Source organism: Caretta caretta, chromosome 14 (assembly GCF_965140235.1).
Source record: "Caretta caretta isolate rCarCar2 chromosome 14, rCarCar1.hap1, whole genome shotgun sequence".
In the NCBI taxonomy this organism is placed as follows: Eukaryota; Metazoa; Chordata; order Testudines; family Cheloniidae; genus Caretta; species Caretta caretta.
The window spans coordinates 33,749,626-33,765,186 of record NC_134219.1 but is presented as its reverse complement, the minus strand read 5'-3'; the positions used below and the strand labels follow the sequence as shown (position 1 = coordinate 33,765,186).

The 15,561-nt window shown below is 53.6% G+C and overlaps 1 long non-coding RNA gene across 1 annotated transcript; it reads left to right on the top strand.

The window, feature by feature from the left end:
- Positions 1 to 4,421: 4,421 nt before the first annotated feature.
- Positions 4,422 to 8,377, top strand: LOC142069083 (uncharacterized). Its single transcript, XR_012664947.1, has 2 exons — positions 4,422 to 4,674; positions 6,443 to 8,377. It is a non-coding gene; the product is annotated as an uncharacterized LOC142069083 (long non-coding RNA).
- The last annotated feature ends 7,184 nt before the right edge of the window (positions 8,378 to 15,561 follow it).

Below are 15,561 nucleotides of genomic sequence, written 5' to 3'. Positions count from 1 at the left end.
TATAGTTCCCACTTTGCTGTTGTTTGTCTGTATAATCTCTGTCTGGTTCTGTGATTGTTCCTGTCTGCTGTATAATTAATTTTGCTGGGTGTAAACTAATTGAGGTGGTGGGATATAATTGGTTACATAATCATGTTACAATATGTTAGGATTGGTTAGTTAAATTTCAGGAAAATGATTGGTTAAGGTATAGCTAAGCAGAACTCAAGTTTTACTATATAATCTGTAGTCAATGAGGAAGTGACTGGGTGTGGGTGGGGGTGGGCATGTGGGTGTGTGAGATGGGAACAGGGAAGGGGGGTAAGAAAATTGGAATCATGTTTTGCTAAAGGGGGAAATGGGAACAGGGAATGGGAGTAAGGAAGTTGGAATCATGTTTGGCTAAGGGCAGGAATGGGAACAGGGACACAGGTGTAAGGCTTTGTGGTGTCAGAGCTGGGAAGGAGGATACTAAGGAAGGAAACTGGAACCATGCTTGCTGGAAGTTCACCCCAATAAACATCGAATTGTTTGCACCTTTGGACTTCGGGTATTGTTGCTCTCTGTTCATGCGAGAAGGACCAGGGAAGTAAGTGGGTGAAGGAATAAGCCCCCTAACAATAAGCAGACATTTTGTAAGCTAATCTCTTGATAAAAAAGAGAGGTTTTGTGTATCCATGGAAAAGTGTTCCATGTTTCTCTGTACTGCTTTGTTAATTTTAGAACTTGCTTTATCGTAATGTGCATCCTTTGCTGTGATGCACATTATCATACTTGTTTACTTCACCCTAATGTGAATTAATGGGGACAGAGTTCCATATCAGTTCTTGTCTGGCTGGGTCTAAGAGAAATGTATGAGAGTAATAAAAGGATGAATGATCAGATTGTAATTTGAGTTTGTTTTGTTTTACTCATGTAACTCGTGTAACCCACTGGTGACTGTGTCCTGTATCGCAGTCGCCCTTGTGTGCCCAATCAGAAGAGAGAAGTCTGTAACAGAAATCTGGCTCGTTAGCTCAAGCTGTAGTTGCTCATGCTTTTAGCTCATGGTAGTTCTCAAAGTATTTTCCATTGTGGGCCACATGTGCAGCTCTCTCTGTGTTAGGTGGGCTGCATCCACACGATATATTACCTGTATGGCCCTGAGGATGTCACATGGGCTGCAGCCATGTGCTGATTGGGCTGCAAGCAGCTGGCAGCCCGAGAACCACCTCTAGAGGCTCCTGATTCAATTCCTAGTGTGTTGGCCAAGTTGCCAGGCATCTCACTTGTACTCCTTAGTTGCTTGAGGACATACATACAGGGCAGTCCATGTACTCCCCAAACACACTTGTGAATGGGGTGTATTCTGAAGCTTTAAATAAACTGATAAGGTCGAGAAGGAAAAGACTTAATGCAGCAGTTCTCATTTACTCCATCTCACTGTTGTTTCAGGATTGTTCCCTATTGTACATTTGCTTACATTTTGGCTGGTTTATTTTTAAATGTTCCAAGACTTTCACCTCATCCTTTAGGCTGGTATCCCACCATCAGCAAGTTTTTCCTGATATTCTGCCTTAATTTTTCTTTGTCAACATCTTCCCCATTATGAACTCCTATAAAATCGAATAGAAAATTTTTACCTCTCTCCAGGTTTGTTTGAATCATCCTATGAAATTTAATATAATTTAATAGAAATGTAATAGCTATGAAATGCTACAGGATGGCTAAATAAATTCTAGATAGATCTTTTTATTAACTTAATTTCTCACCCTCCTGGGGATTATACTGGGTGTTACCCAGAGATATCTGTCATCAGTCGGAACATGTGGGGCTACAGGGCTTAGAACTACTTGTGTTATACCCTCATGTTATTCACGGTTTGATATTGTTTAGTGTAACCCCTTTAATTGAAGTACCCTGCATCCTAACTAACCTGTATCTTTTGCTGTGTCTCAGCCAGATTGGGAATAAAGGTGCCTTAAAATTTGTGATCCCTGATTGTGAGCGTCATTTTTGGGTCAGTCCATTGAGTGTTCGATGGACATGGCTGACACATGGCTCTAACCATTGGAATACCTACAGCAAGGGTCTTCAGGCTTGTAGCATGGTTGCTACAACTGCCCGCATTACTAAATGTCCATCCAATGGTGTTTACATGGGGTCAGGTTCAGGCTTGTCCAAGGTGAGAGGGACATCTGTTACAATACCCTAAAGGGAAGCCTGATTTAACATGAATGGACTTGATCAAAGTGCAGTGGAGAAAAAGTGAGTAGAGCCCTGCAAATCCGCAGGTATCCGCTTTTTATCCATGGACCATTTCTGCAGATACGAGCATGGATGCGGATACAAATTTTGTATCCGTGCAGGGCTTTGACGGTAAGAGCAGACGGGCAGCTGTGAGCTGCCCTGGGCGGTGCCTGGGGGGCCGGGACAGGGGCCAGCGACTGTTCGGGCCCCACACCCAGGGCAGGTAGAGGGTCTGCCGCAGCTCCACACAGCTGTCCGCCTGGCTCTTACCATGGCCGGGCCGGAACCGGGTCAGGGAGAGCAGCGCTGGCAGCTGGGGGGAGCCTGGGTCCCTCCACCTGCCCTGGGTCGGGGGCTGGGACACTGGGCAGGGGGCTGCTCAGGATCCACTGCGGCTCCCCACAACTGCCAGGGCGTCTCTCCTTAACCGGGCTCCAGAGGGGAGCGTGTGCCCCGGCGCCTGAGTCCGGCCCCCGGTGTACAGCCCTGAAAATCCCCCAGCCTGGGAAAGGGTAGGAAGGGAGAGGGGGGACACAGGGCCCCCCCCAGCCCGGGAAAGTGGGGGAAGGGGGACAGAGGGCCCCCCCAGCCAGGGAAAGGGGGGAAGGGAGGGGGGACACAGAGCCCCGCCCAGCCCGGGAAAGGGGGGAAGGGGGAAAGAGGGCCCCCCAGCCCAGAAAAGGGGGGAAGGGGGACAGAGGGTCCCCCCCAGCCCGGGAAAGGGAGGGAAGGGGTACACAGGGCCCCCCCAGCCCGGGAAAGGGGGGCAGGTAAAGGGGAGACAGAGGGCCCCGCCAGCCCATGAAAGAGGGGGAAGGGGCACACAGAGCCTCCCCCCAGCCAGGGAAAGGGTGGAAAGGGGGACAGAGGGCCTCCCCAGCCCGGGAAAAGGGGAGAAGGGAGAGGGGGGACAGAGGGCACCGCCCCAGCAAGGGAAAGGGGGGGAATGGAGAGGGGGGACACAGGGCCCCCCCAGCCCGGTAAATGGGGGAAGGGGACAGAGGGCCCCCCCATGCCCGGGAAAGGGGGGGGAGGGAAAGGGGGGACAGAGGCCCCCCCAGCCCGGGAAAGGGGGGGAAGGGAGGGGGGACACAGGGCCCCCCCATTCTGGGAAAGGGGGGCAGGTAAAGGGGAGACAGAGGGCCCCCCCATCCCAGGAAAGGGTGGGAAGGGGCACACAGGGCCCTCCACAGCCTGGGAAAGGGGGGGAAGGGAGATGGGGGACAGAGGCCCCCCCCCAGCCCGGGAAAGGGGGGAAAGGGAAAGGGTTTACAGAGGCCCCCCCCAGCCTGGGAAAGGGGGGGAAGGGAGGGGGGGACACAGGGCCCCCCCATCCCGGGAAAGGGGGGGAAGGGGCACACAGGGCCCTCCACAGCCTGGGAAAGGGGGGGAAGGGAGAGGGGGGACTCAGGCCCCCCCCAAGCCCATGAAAGGGGGGGAAGGGAGAAGGGGGAACACAGGGCCCCCGCCCAGCCTGAGAAAGCTGGGAAAGGGAGAGGGGGTCACGGGGCCCCTCCCCAGCTCGGGAAAGTGGGGGAAGGGAGAGGGGGGACAGAGGGCCCACCCCCCAGCCCAGGAAAGCCGGGGAAGGGAGAGGGTTGACAGAGGGCCCCCCCCCCCAGCCTGGGAAAGGGGGGGAAGGGAGAGGAGGGACAGAGGGACCCCCCGAAGCCCGGGAAATGGGGGAAGGGGGACAGAGGCCCCCCCATCCTGGGAAAGGGGGGGAAGGGGGACACAGGGCCCTCCACAGCCTGGGAAAGGGGGGAAGGGAGGGGGGCACAGGTCCCCCCCGAGCCCATTAAAGGGGGGAAGGGAGAAGGGGGGACACAGGCCCCCCACCCAGCCCGAGAAAGCGGGGGAAGGGAGAGGGTTGACATAGGGCCCCCCCCAGCCTGGGAAAGCGGGGGAAGGGAGAGGGTTGACATAGGGCCCCCCCCAGCCTGGGAAAGGGGGGGAAGGGAGAGGGGGGACAGAGGGCCCCCCCAGCCCAGGAAAGGGGGGGAAGGGAGAGGGGGGACAGAGGGCCCCTCCCCTCCAGCCCGGGAAAGACTTTTAAAAATCTCGTGACCATGAAATTTACCAAACTGGATGGGTGAATTTGGTAGGGCCCTACACAGGAGACTGAACAGGGGGGTACTTCACATTACAGCTACACAAATGTGGATCCTCAGTTGCACTGTTTCTATCACGGCCGCTTCTTTCTGGCAGATCCATCTGAGCTCCGCGGCACACGTCTCAGACCGAACCTGGCTGCCTTTTATCCACCCGCAGCTGTTCCCATCAGCAGAGCCTGAGAAGCTGCAGAGTGAGAGAGAGTCCGTGTCACTGTGGGTCCCTGTAATAAGGAAAGGCCCATGGGTGAGTCTTTCCTCCCCCTCCCGCTAATGGGAAGCTGGGCTCTGGTGTTCTCCTTCATCTCTAACTTTCCTGCGGAGCGTCAGTCGAGAAGACGTCCCAGGCTGTAAGGTGAGTTAGGGAAGTGGCTCTCAACCTTTCCAGACCACTGCACCCCTTTCAGGAGTCTGATTTGTCTTGCGTACCCCAAGTTTCTCCTGACTTAAAAACGACTTGCTTCGAAAATCAGACCTAAAAATACAAATGTTGCCACAGCCACTATTGCTGAAAAATTGCTGACTCTCATTTGTACCATACAATTATAAAATAAACCCTTTGGAAATAAGTATTGTACTTACATGTCCGTGTGTGGCGTATAGAACAGTATAAACAAGTCAGTGTCTGTCTGAAATTTTAGTTTGCACTGACTTCGCTAGTGCTTTTTATGTAGCCCGTTGTAAAACGAGGCCAATATCTAGATGAGTTGACCTACTCCTCGGAAGAGCTCTGTGTACCCAGGGATACCTGTACCCCTGCTTGAGAACCACAGAGTTAGGGGGTCTGGAGCAAGGACCATACGAGGCTGAATCCCATGGGGTGGGTGACCTGGTACTTGTTCATTGGAAGCGCCACCTTGATCTCCTGCATCTCAGCTTTCCTTAAAAAACCAAGTCTGATGGGTGAGAGGAAACCTGCACCGTGCAACCTGGGTAACGGGACAGCTGCAGGGAGCTGAGGTCTTGTCCCGATGAACGGTTAGAGCTGGATTCCCAAAGAGACTTAAGAGGCTAATGGCCACTTCAGGCACCTCTGTCTCTTGGAATGGGAAGTTCCTTGGAGAATTCCACTGGGTGGGAGACTCAGCTGTGAAGGGGGGGAGGAGGGGCGGGCAGGAGCATCTCATCAACCCAAAATTGGAATAACTGGAGTAATGTTCCTTTTACACGGAGCCTCAGCTCTTTGGAACCTCTGCAAACGCTTTAGCCATGTGTTTAACTCCATCCGTAGGAGTAGCCTTGGATCGCAGTGGGAGGGCTCAGGTGCGTACGTGTTTGCAGGATGGGAGCTCAGGGCAGTCCCTGACGCCAGGGCAATGGGGATGTGAAGTGCCACTGTCTGGATTTGGGAGCCTGCCTGCACACCGAAGTCACTAGGCGCTGGGTGCATGACTGCAAGGTGCTGGGCTGGGGAAAATCAGCCCTGGGTGGTTATTTTGAGTAGAAAACCAGAGCCACTTCTGGGGTCTTTCAGCTTCTAATGCCCTTTCCCTTCTGCAGCTGGATTTCAGCGTATGATAAAATCCCTCTCAATGCCAAGTCAGTGCCATAAATCACTGGACTGGGTGCAGGAATCAGTAGGCCACATTCTCTGGCCTGGGTTATGCCAGGGGTCAGACTAAATTATTGTTCCCAAAACTTTTAAAAGCTGAGCCCCCTCCTCAAGGCAAAGAAACCGATCGTGCCCCTCACCCACCAGCAATGTGTTAGCGACCCCACCCCACCATTTTCATGTACTCGTCTTCAAACCCCACTCTTCCCACCATGGCTAGCCCTTCCCCACGCTTCAGGAGACGATGGAGTACATGATCATAACCTTCCCCTCTAACCTTAAGACCTGAGGGACCCCATCCTGGAGCATCTTAAAAATCACAGTTCCCAGACTCTGGAACAGGGGCTGCTTTGCCGGGCTCACCTTTCTCCCTCCGTCACGTTGGCCGATGGGGATAATGAGCCTGGAGATCTCATTCCCGCTACTCTGAGTGGTGACCATGTGCACACGACCCAACTCAGCTCTTACTGTATCCCAGGAACGTCTTCATCTTCTGGGATCCTCATGGCAGCAGTGGGATGATTTAACGGACTCCCTTAGTCCTGGGGCCTTTCTCTCTCTTTTTTTTCAGAGCCAGCGTCCTGGAATCATCTCATGGTGCGTGGAGTGGTGGGGGTGGTAGGGGTGCTGGTCTATGTACCTATGTGGGTTTTGGAAAGGTAGAGGGAAAGTGTTTGCCTACTCGCAACTCGTCTTCAGGAAGCTGCTGACTCATCCCTCCCAGCAGCCTGGAAGTCTGCAGGATTCACAGGAATCTGAGCTCACCGCAGTGTCTGACAGGGACGGGGACTAGGCCCAGGGAATTAGAAACAGGAATCGAGACCCAGCCCTGGAGAATGGGGAAGGAGACCTGCTAATGGCGGACAGACGCTTCACCCAGGAACCCAGAGGAAGGGATCCATTAGGTGGGGACACGGGTGTGGTCCAGGAAACTGGAGTAGCATTGCCAATCCTCCAGGATGACCGGGAGTCTGCAGGAATTAAAGATTAATTTTTAATTAAAGATTATGTCGTGATAAAATCTTCAGGAATAGGTCCAATTAAAATTGGCAACCCTTAACCGGAGTGGGGGGGAGGGACCCATTAAATGGAGACAGACTTGGTCTGGGAAACCAGCTAGAAGAGCTGATCCCTCCTACGATGCCCCTCAATGGTGGGGACTAAACTGGGCGAAACTTTCATCTAAACCTATTTTAGGTTCAGCAGTTTGCGAATTCATATGCATTCTGCTGAATTGTTCACATCCAGCCCCTCCCCTCAGTTGTTAAAAAGTCAAAGCATTTCGTTTAGACACTTTCCAAACAAACCATTTTGATTTTTCAGTTTGAAACAATTTTTTTGTTTAAAAATGTCCTTTAGTTTTTTTAAAAAAATTCAAAAAGTTACCACCCTGGAAATGTTCCTGGGTCTTTTTGTTTTTGTTTTTTAAAGCTTTTTCGTTCATCAAAAATTTGGAAAAACGTTACTTTTGTTCAACCTGAAACCAGTTTTTTTCCATCTCTTTTTTTTGGAATTGTCAGCGACCAAAAAATTCTGTTTGCCCAGCTCTAGGGGTGGGTGAGGATTTTAGCGGTTATATTGTGGGTCTTTGAGTCTCCTTGTTGCTCAAAGTTTTCCTACTGTAACAAATTGATTTGAGATGAGGGCAAGATGGGCAAAAGCTTCCTAAAAGGGGGAGGGGGGCTGCTGTCACCCAAACTGTGGCCCAGCCCCTGTGCCACCCCTTCTCCTCGAGGTCCGGCCCCCTCAAACCGCCCCTTTCCGAGGCCACCCCTCATGCCGCCTTTCTCTCTGAGCTGCCACTTCATGCCCCCCCTTGCCCCCAAAACACCGCCCCCCCCCGGCTCCCATCTGTCCCCCCTCATCCAGTCGCTCACACTTATGGCCAGTAAAAAGTGGTGGGCCCTGGTCTCCCCTGTTCCGGCACCCCTGGCTGAGAGTGGGAGAGGATGAAGAACTCCTTTCAAATATAACTCCCCCCCGCCCCTCACCTCACAAAAGCACAATTTGCCAGCAACAGCAAAACATGCACCTCACCAACCCGGGCCACTCACGCTGTGTTGTGTGTGACATTCCCATCCTGGGGCGGTTTATGGCTTTGTGAATGTGAACCCCGCAGGCCTGGGTGTTTCTCTGCGTAATGTGACCTCAGGGCTCCTGATGAGAGCCGTTGTTTGTAAATGTTTCAGAAGCAGACATATTTATCATTCATGGACAGACAGACATTTATTCATAATTAGAACTGGTCAAAAATAGCGGGGGTGGAGACGGTCATGAAAATTGAAGAAGAAACCACTTCCCGCCCCACCCCGATATTCTTCTAACTTATTTGCAAATGTTTTTAATGATCAAATTTCTGTTTAGTTTTGGTGGGAAAAACTCCACGTTCTCTCTCAAGTGGGCAGAGAAATCCAAAATGTTTTTTTTAAAAAGGGAACTTTTTCCAAATGATCAATGTAATCCAAAGTGGCATTTCTAATTAAAAGGTTGCATTGTGAGTGTAAAACCATTTTGAACCAGCTCTATTACTGCAAAACAAGAGGAGTTTATTTGTCATGATGCATTGTTTGGGCCAGGTTCCAAGTGGTATTTCAGTTTTTGCACAGCTCTTCTCTTCTTGCGTCTGCCCCTCTCCTGTGCTGTGGCCTTAATCTCGGCCCTGGAAACCCTTACATGCATGTTTCACTTTAATGACTGCTGTGATAATTCCATTTCAATGGGACAACTCTGAGGTCGGGTTTAGGCTACGGCCCTATATCGGTGTAACTACATCATTTATTTAATTTTCTTTCTTTTATAGATGAAAGTTCTTGAGAGGTTAAAGCAGGTAAAATACATGAACAGGTTCGGACAGTCCAAGTTTGTCAGTGCAAAGTGTCAGCAGAGATGTGGTATCTGCTAGTTTTCCATAAGTCTCTCAGGGTTCCCCAGGATAACTTTGGGGATCTCTGTCTTGCACCTGGAGTGTTCCCTAAAAGTGTCCAAACAGCTCAGAGATACAGAACCATTCCCTGGATCCATTCTTATAGCTGTCTTCCCCGGAAAGCAGTCTGGCAAGTGGTCCTGTCAGCTCTTTGCTAAGTTATCTGCCAAAACACTAGAGTTTTCAGGAGCCTAAGTAGCCCTTTGAATCATGGTAAAATTATCCTCCCCGCCACCACCAAAATTTGAAATGGTGCCCCTGAGTGCACGGTACCCTACCGTGCTCCCCCATAGGAGATGCATTAACAGGCAACTCTGCAAGTTCTCTGCATGCCTCTGCAAGTGACCCCCATGCCTCTCCATTTCCTTGCCCACAAGGATCCCGTCCCCATGCTGGCGGCTAATCCAGAAAAAGAGGGAAAGAGCTCACCACTGCGACCAACTGAGGGATGTGTTGGGGTGAGATCGGCTGGTCAAAGCAGGCAATAGGGACAGAATCTGAGATTGAAGCTCCTCGAGGGACCTCTGACCTTTCCAGACCTGCCCTTCAATCACACACAGCGATTGTAAAGTTGAATGTGACAGTAACTAGACCCATTTTAAACCCTTCACCACAAAAGACAAAGCCCTTAGGATTCATCATGAACTATTTATTTCTCCTCCCCTGGCTCCCTGCAGCCACCAGCCACCTTGGCCATTTTCCCTCGTCTCTCCCAGGCTGGGCTAACTTGATTACAGGAGCTCAGCGGATGGTCCAGCTTTGCTCTTTCGCTTCCATTCTTCACGTCTTTGGACGGCTGCATTTGCAACTGAGCAGCCGGATGGAAACACTGAGTCCTCTGTCTCGGCAGGCAGGCCCAGCCGCCAAAGCCAAAGACTCCCTGAGAACAGGGGGAGGTTCGCCTGAACTCTCAGGAGTGGAGGCTCGGCCAATAGGGTAGGGTTACCATATTTGAACTTTCAAAAAAGAGGACACTCCAACGAGGGGGGGGGGGAGTGGTAGCCCTGCCCCCTATCTCCTCCCTACCACTTCCTGCCCCCACAGAACTGCCAACCCATCCAACCCCCCCTGCTCCTTGTCCCCTGATCACCCCCTCCCAGGACTCTGCCCTCTATCTAAGCCTTCCTTCTCCCTGTCTCCAACTGCCCCCTCCTTAGACCCCTCCACCCTAACTGCCCCCCCAGAAGTCCACCCCCTACCTGTCCCCTTACTGCCCCGCCCCCTATCCGCACCCCCGCCCCCTGACAGACCCCCAGGTCTCCCACATCTATCCAACCACTCCCTGTTTCCTGACTGCCTCCACAGAACCCCTGACCCATCTAACCGTCCCTGCTCCCTGCCCCTGACTTCCTCCCCAAACCTCCGCCTCATCCAACCCCCCCTGCTCCCTGTCCCTTGACTCCCCCGAACCCTCTCCCTATGCCCACCCCCTGACAGGCTCCCCCTAGAACTCCTGACCCATCCAACCCCTTGTGCTCCCTGTCCCCTGACTGTCCCTTGGGACCCCATGCCCCTTCTCCAGCCCTCCGGCCCCCTTAGCCTGCTGCTCAGAGCACTGTGTCTGGGGTGCGGAGCCAGACACAGTGCCGCGCTCCCCTGCAGAGCATGCAGCTCCCCGCCCCCGGCCTCCAGAGTGCTGCATTGGGAGGGAAATCCTGGACCTTTGTAGAGTTTGACAAATTCCTCCCTGAGGGCGATTGAAAACCCAAAAAGCCGGACATGTCCGGGAAAATCTGGACACATGGTAACCCGACCAGAGGAACTCCAGGATCTGCAGCTGTTGCACCTGTATGGTGAATCCTCCGACTCATCACCAAACAGCTCTTCCACCCAGCCCCACGGTCTGACCATGCAGGAGAACAGAAACCATTTGGGACAGCAGAAGAGTCTCCTCAATGCCGCACTCTTTGTTTGGCTTCCCGCGGTCACCGTGAAACATGACTACCCTGCTCCCAGGAGTCTCTCAAGGAGCTGCCGGCGCAGTCACTGGGCACCCACTCCTAATGGTCTCGGGCAGTGGCATTGCAGAGGGAGCTGAGCAGACCGTCCCTTCTGTGACTTCCTGAATTGCTGCCAGGATGGATTCTCCTCTGCGCTAGGGAGAGTCCCCGAGGAAAAGAAGCTGTGGTGTGGGAGGAGGCAAGACAAGCATTCCCCCTGAGCCCTTGACTAGCAGGCAAGCAGGACTCTGGGAGCCAAGGGATTGGTGTGTCTTGCTGGGAGAGCAGAGCTGGAGAGCAGAAAAGGGCATTGAAGGAATTGAAGAAAAGTCAGTGTCATGGCTGGGTAATGGGCAGCCAGACCTAGTGGTCAGAAGCAAAAGACCAAATTGTGTTCAGAACCTCAAGTCAGATGAGTCACCCCGAGTCCGGATGCCAGGAAATCAAGCCTGGGGAGTGGGAGCAGGAACAACCAACAAACGGTCCAGAGCCGGGGAGGAGCGCGGCTGTTCAGACAGCTTCTTGTTCCTGCTGCTGGTTTAAGGAGGTCCCGGGGGGCCGATAAGCTGCTCTGGGACTCTGCCAATAGGAGCCTCAAACTGGGTCTGGACTTCGTAAGTCCGAGGTAAGCAGTTTTTCGTAGGCTTCCAGGTGGCGTGCTGGAGGCTGGCTGCTCCCAGGAACCCTGCAGACCCGGGTTAATGACCCAGGGGTCATGACAGTGAGTGATCTCTCCCCGCTCAAACCTCCTGCACGAAACAGTCTCCAGGGTCCCGGACACACCCTCTGAGAATAAAAAAACACAGTCATGAGGACAAATAGGCTATGGAACAGGAGCCCCCTCTTTCTTGCAACAGCCCCAAGTGCCCAGAAGAGTGGACGGTTCTTACCTCCAGGACATGCCTGGGATCTTCCATCTAAGCCTCAATGGGACCCATGTTGCTTGGTCTGACAGGAGGAGATCATCTGTCCCCACTGCTCCCTGCGCTGGGCTGGCTGCAGCACACATCTGTGTAAGAGGCTGGGCCAGAGAGATGTTACAGTCAGGGTCCAGGCAGCCCAGAAGGAGAACAGAGGGTCTGAAACCAGAAGACGAAGCAATCAAATCCGCGGATTCGACAGAGAAGTTTTCTACCCTACAGGGACATCAAAGAAGGTCTGTTAGGAAAGCTGAGATGTTCATCTGGAAACTGCTAAGGCAAAGATTGTGACTTGTTAAGATTCAGTTTTAGTCACTACAAAGTGTGTTGTGTTTTGTTTGTCTGTTTGAAATTTGTCTCTTTCTCTTGCTTAGTGTCACTTAAATCTCTTCTTTGTCACTATGCTTCCCAAACCACCTCAGTGTTGTGTGTTCGAGTGAAGTGTGAGTCTCCAGCCTACCCAACAGGCTGAGCTGTGCCCTGTCTCTCTGAAGGTAGCAAATAATTTATGACCGGTGCTGGGACCAGAGTTCAAGGGCAGTTCACCAGACATCTCGTGTGAAGCACAAAGAGACCAAAGAAGCTGGAGAGATTCCGGCCCCACTGACCCATGGGAACTTTCCACAGAAGAGGCTACACAGGGCTCCAGACACAGCCACTTTGGGTGTGTACAAGAGTTCACTCACCGCTAGATGCTGGCCAGGCCTTGTGTCACTGCTTTCTAGCTGGGCTAGCAACCCCGCTGATACTCACTCTTGCAGTTTGTTGGCTGGGAACTCAGCCCTCCAACCAGGTGACTGTCCTTTACTCCACTCCTTCCTGGGTCGTGCTTCTTGCAAACAAAGTCCAAAAATGTCTTGAACAGAAACAAGGCCTTCCACCCTCATGGGGAGTTCTTCCTCAGCCTGATTTTGCTTCGGCCTGCCCTTCTTGGGTTTCTAGGGTCTTCTATGTCCCCTTCCTTAGGGACGGTGAGAGAAGCCAGTCCTACCCTGGACTCCAGGGTTTGGCCCAAGGCCGTCTACTGAACAGCTCGCTTTGCTTCTGTACTTTTGCTGCTGTTTTCCCTTGTTTCCTCTCAGGTGGGGCTCACTTGTGGTCATCAATTTGGCCTAGCCCCAGGCTAGGCAGCCATAGGCCAAGCCACCCTGTTAGATACCCTCCTCCTTCAAATCCGGTCCAGCCCAGCTGACAGGTTGGCTGAGGGGATGGTGAAACCCCATTGCTGATCAGAAGGAGGTCAGAGTCTGTTCTCTAGGAGCTGAAGGTCCGTTTGTCCTGCTGCAGAAAGTGGAGCTGGAGAGCGGAGATGTTAGGTGAAAGAGACTGCATGATGGAGTTGGAGACTGAAGGACGGGAGCCTCCTCCCAGAAACGCTCCCAGGAGAACAGGTTTGAGGAGGAGTTCTCTGGGAGCCTCTTGCTAGGAAAAAAACAAGGGTGGCACATTGATGGAGATGTCTCTGTCCCAGGGATGGGGGAAGCTCCCAGCCAGGCTATGCAGCAGGGATCCCATTTCTCCCCCAAGAAACCCATAGGCCCAAAGAAGTCAATGGCTCTTACCTCCATGAGGGAGCGGGCTCTTCCCTCTCAGCCTCTTTGAGAACTACCACTGCTTGGTTTCCTAGGACAAGGGACCTGTCCCCACTGCTCCCTGAGGTGGCTCAGCTTCTGACTGCAGCCATCTGGGAGGCTGTCACACACCCCGGGGCCTAGAAGACATGGGGGAAGGAAGCTCCTCTTCATGTCAGACTCTGAGAGCCCAGAGAAGGGCCAAAGGAAGAATAAAGGGCAGGAGATGAAGCTAGCCCAGAGCCTCTGTCCCATCCTCACCTCCTCAAATGTGGAGCTTCCTGAGCTTCAGTTGGGCAGACAGTCTGTCGCCCTGACACAAAGGTCATTCTGCGCCATATGGGGCAGGAAGATCTCTGCCTGGGAGCACGGGGAATGGGATGGGGGTGAGATCAAGGAAAGAGGGGAGGGATGTGGGTGTGAGGGAAAGAGCTCCTGCCCCAGATGAAGGTATCTGGGGGGCCGAGGGAAGGACCCAGCTCTACAGAGAGGGGAGAGAGTTTCTGTGAGTGCCGGGGCCTCCATTTCCGCTTCCACTAGCTCCCCATTTACAGTGAGACAGAGCAGTACCTGCAGCAGGGAGCGGGACTTGCTGAACAGGGAGGGGAACCTTTAAGAGCATCAGATGAGCCACAGCCCTTGCAGCGCCTCGGGCATCTGGTGCAAGTGCCGGATGATGTGAAGCTGGCCCATGACCTTGGCTGTGACATCCTCGTGCTGCAGGGGAACGAGAACATGTCAGAGACTGAGACACTCCCCAGGAATCAGGGAGGATGAAGGGCCCCTGGAACCAGCGCCATCATTTTCACCCAGCAGCTGCTCATGTCTGAGTGGTGGATTCACCCTCCTGACCCCCAGGATGGCGGCTTGCTGTCCTCTCTAGTGACCTCCAGTGCCAACCCCCCTCCTTGTCGGGTGAGCTCCTGCCACCTCCCCACCAGTGCCCCTGACAGCTGTTCCACCTCCAACCCACTTGGGGACACCGCTCAAATTCGGAGTACCCTCTCCTCCACCCCCACCTCCATCCCCACCCAGGTAGGGCAGAGAGGGGGCTCTAGAAGGGTGGCGGGGGGCGGGAGGGATTCTGGCAGCAGTGAAGTGGGATGGGGAGAGCTTGAGACCTTTCCCCAAGTCAACCCAGTGACAAAAGCTGATGGCAGCCCTGGTGAACGGGGCAGGTCAGCAGCCCCTACTGACTGAATCCTCCCAATCTCTTGAGAGTGGGTCCAGCCCTACCAGCAGCAAGACCAGCTTCCCACGCCCATGTGCCTCAGCCCTTCCTGCTCAGTCACCATCACCAGTCAGTCCTTGGCCTCCCAGGCTCCCAGGGATGGGAGCAACTCTCGATGGTGGCTCGGGTGACATGGACACTAGGCCATGGGGAAATGGGTGCAGCTCTGTGGGGCAGGAAAGGTTCACAGAGGGCACTTAGGGGACTCTCCTGTCCTTTCTAGGAGTGATAGCAGAGCACCACATCCTAAGAACAGAAGTCCATGAAGTCCAGAAGTCCCCACTAGGCTCCTTGCTACCAGACCAGCGAATGCCGATAGGATGGGAATGGGGCCCTGGGCCCCACCCCAAGCTCCTCAGTCAATTACAACTGCTTACTGTGTCCCCCATCAGTTGCTGGGCTTCCCCCAGGAGGGAGTAGACAAGCACCAGCCCAGCCTGGCTGATACGCAGCAGGGGGTCGTGGATGGCCAGCACTGCTGTCCGCAGGAAGGATCTTCTCTGCTTGACGGAGAAAAATTTTCCAAAGACCTAAAACCAAGAGGACACGAGGATCAAGCACATTGCCCAGAGCCAGCCTCCAAGTCCTGGCAGTACAATGGTGTCTAGTGCCCCAAAGGGTGGGGAAGAGAGCTGCTGTGGCCAAGGCACTTCATTCCCCAGGAGGCTTTCAGGGTCCCAGGGCTCAGGGAAGCCCCTTTATTAAAAGGTCGCAGATGCTGAGGGACCAAAGCCTCCAGTGGCTCTTTCGGGAAGGCAATTTCTGGCAGGGGCCAGGATGGGCTGGAAATGGATCTCTAATGTGTGTGAGCAGGCCCACTCTGCTGTGCAGGGCACAGAGACGACAGGGGACCCTGTCTTGCTTCCAGCAGAGAGATCTCCTGCACCTCAGCGGCTAGAGGAGTTTGTGTGTGCTGTTGTGGGGGGGAGGGGGTTGGAGCTGACAGACCAGAGGTCTCTTCCCCCCGCTAAGTAATTTCTCTAGTTGCTGGCTATGGCCTCTGCAGCTCCCTGGTTTCTTCAAGGGGAATCCAACCTGCAGCCTGACAAGGACAAGGAGACTCATGGCCCAGTCCCCGTCCCAGACGCTCCTCGGAGACTTTTCT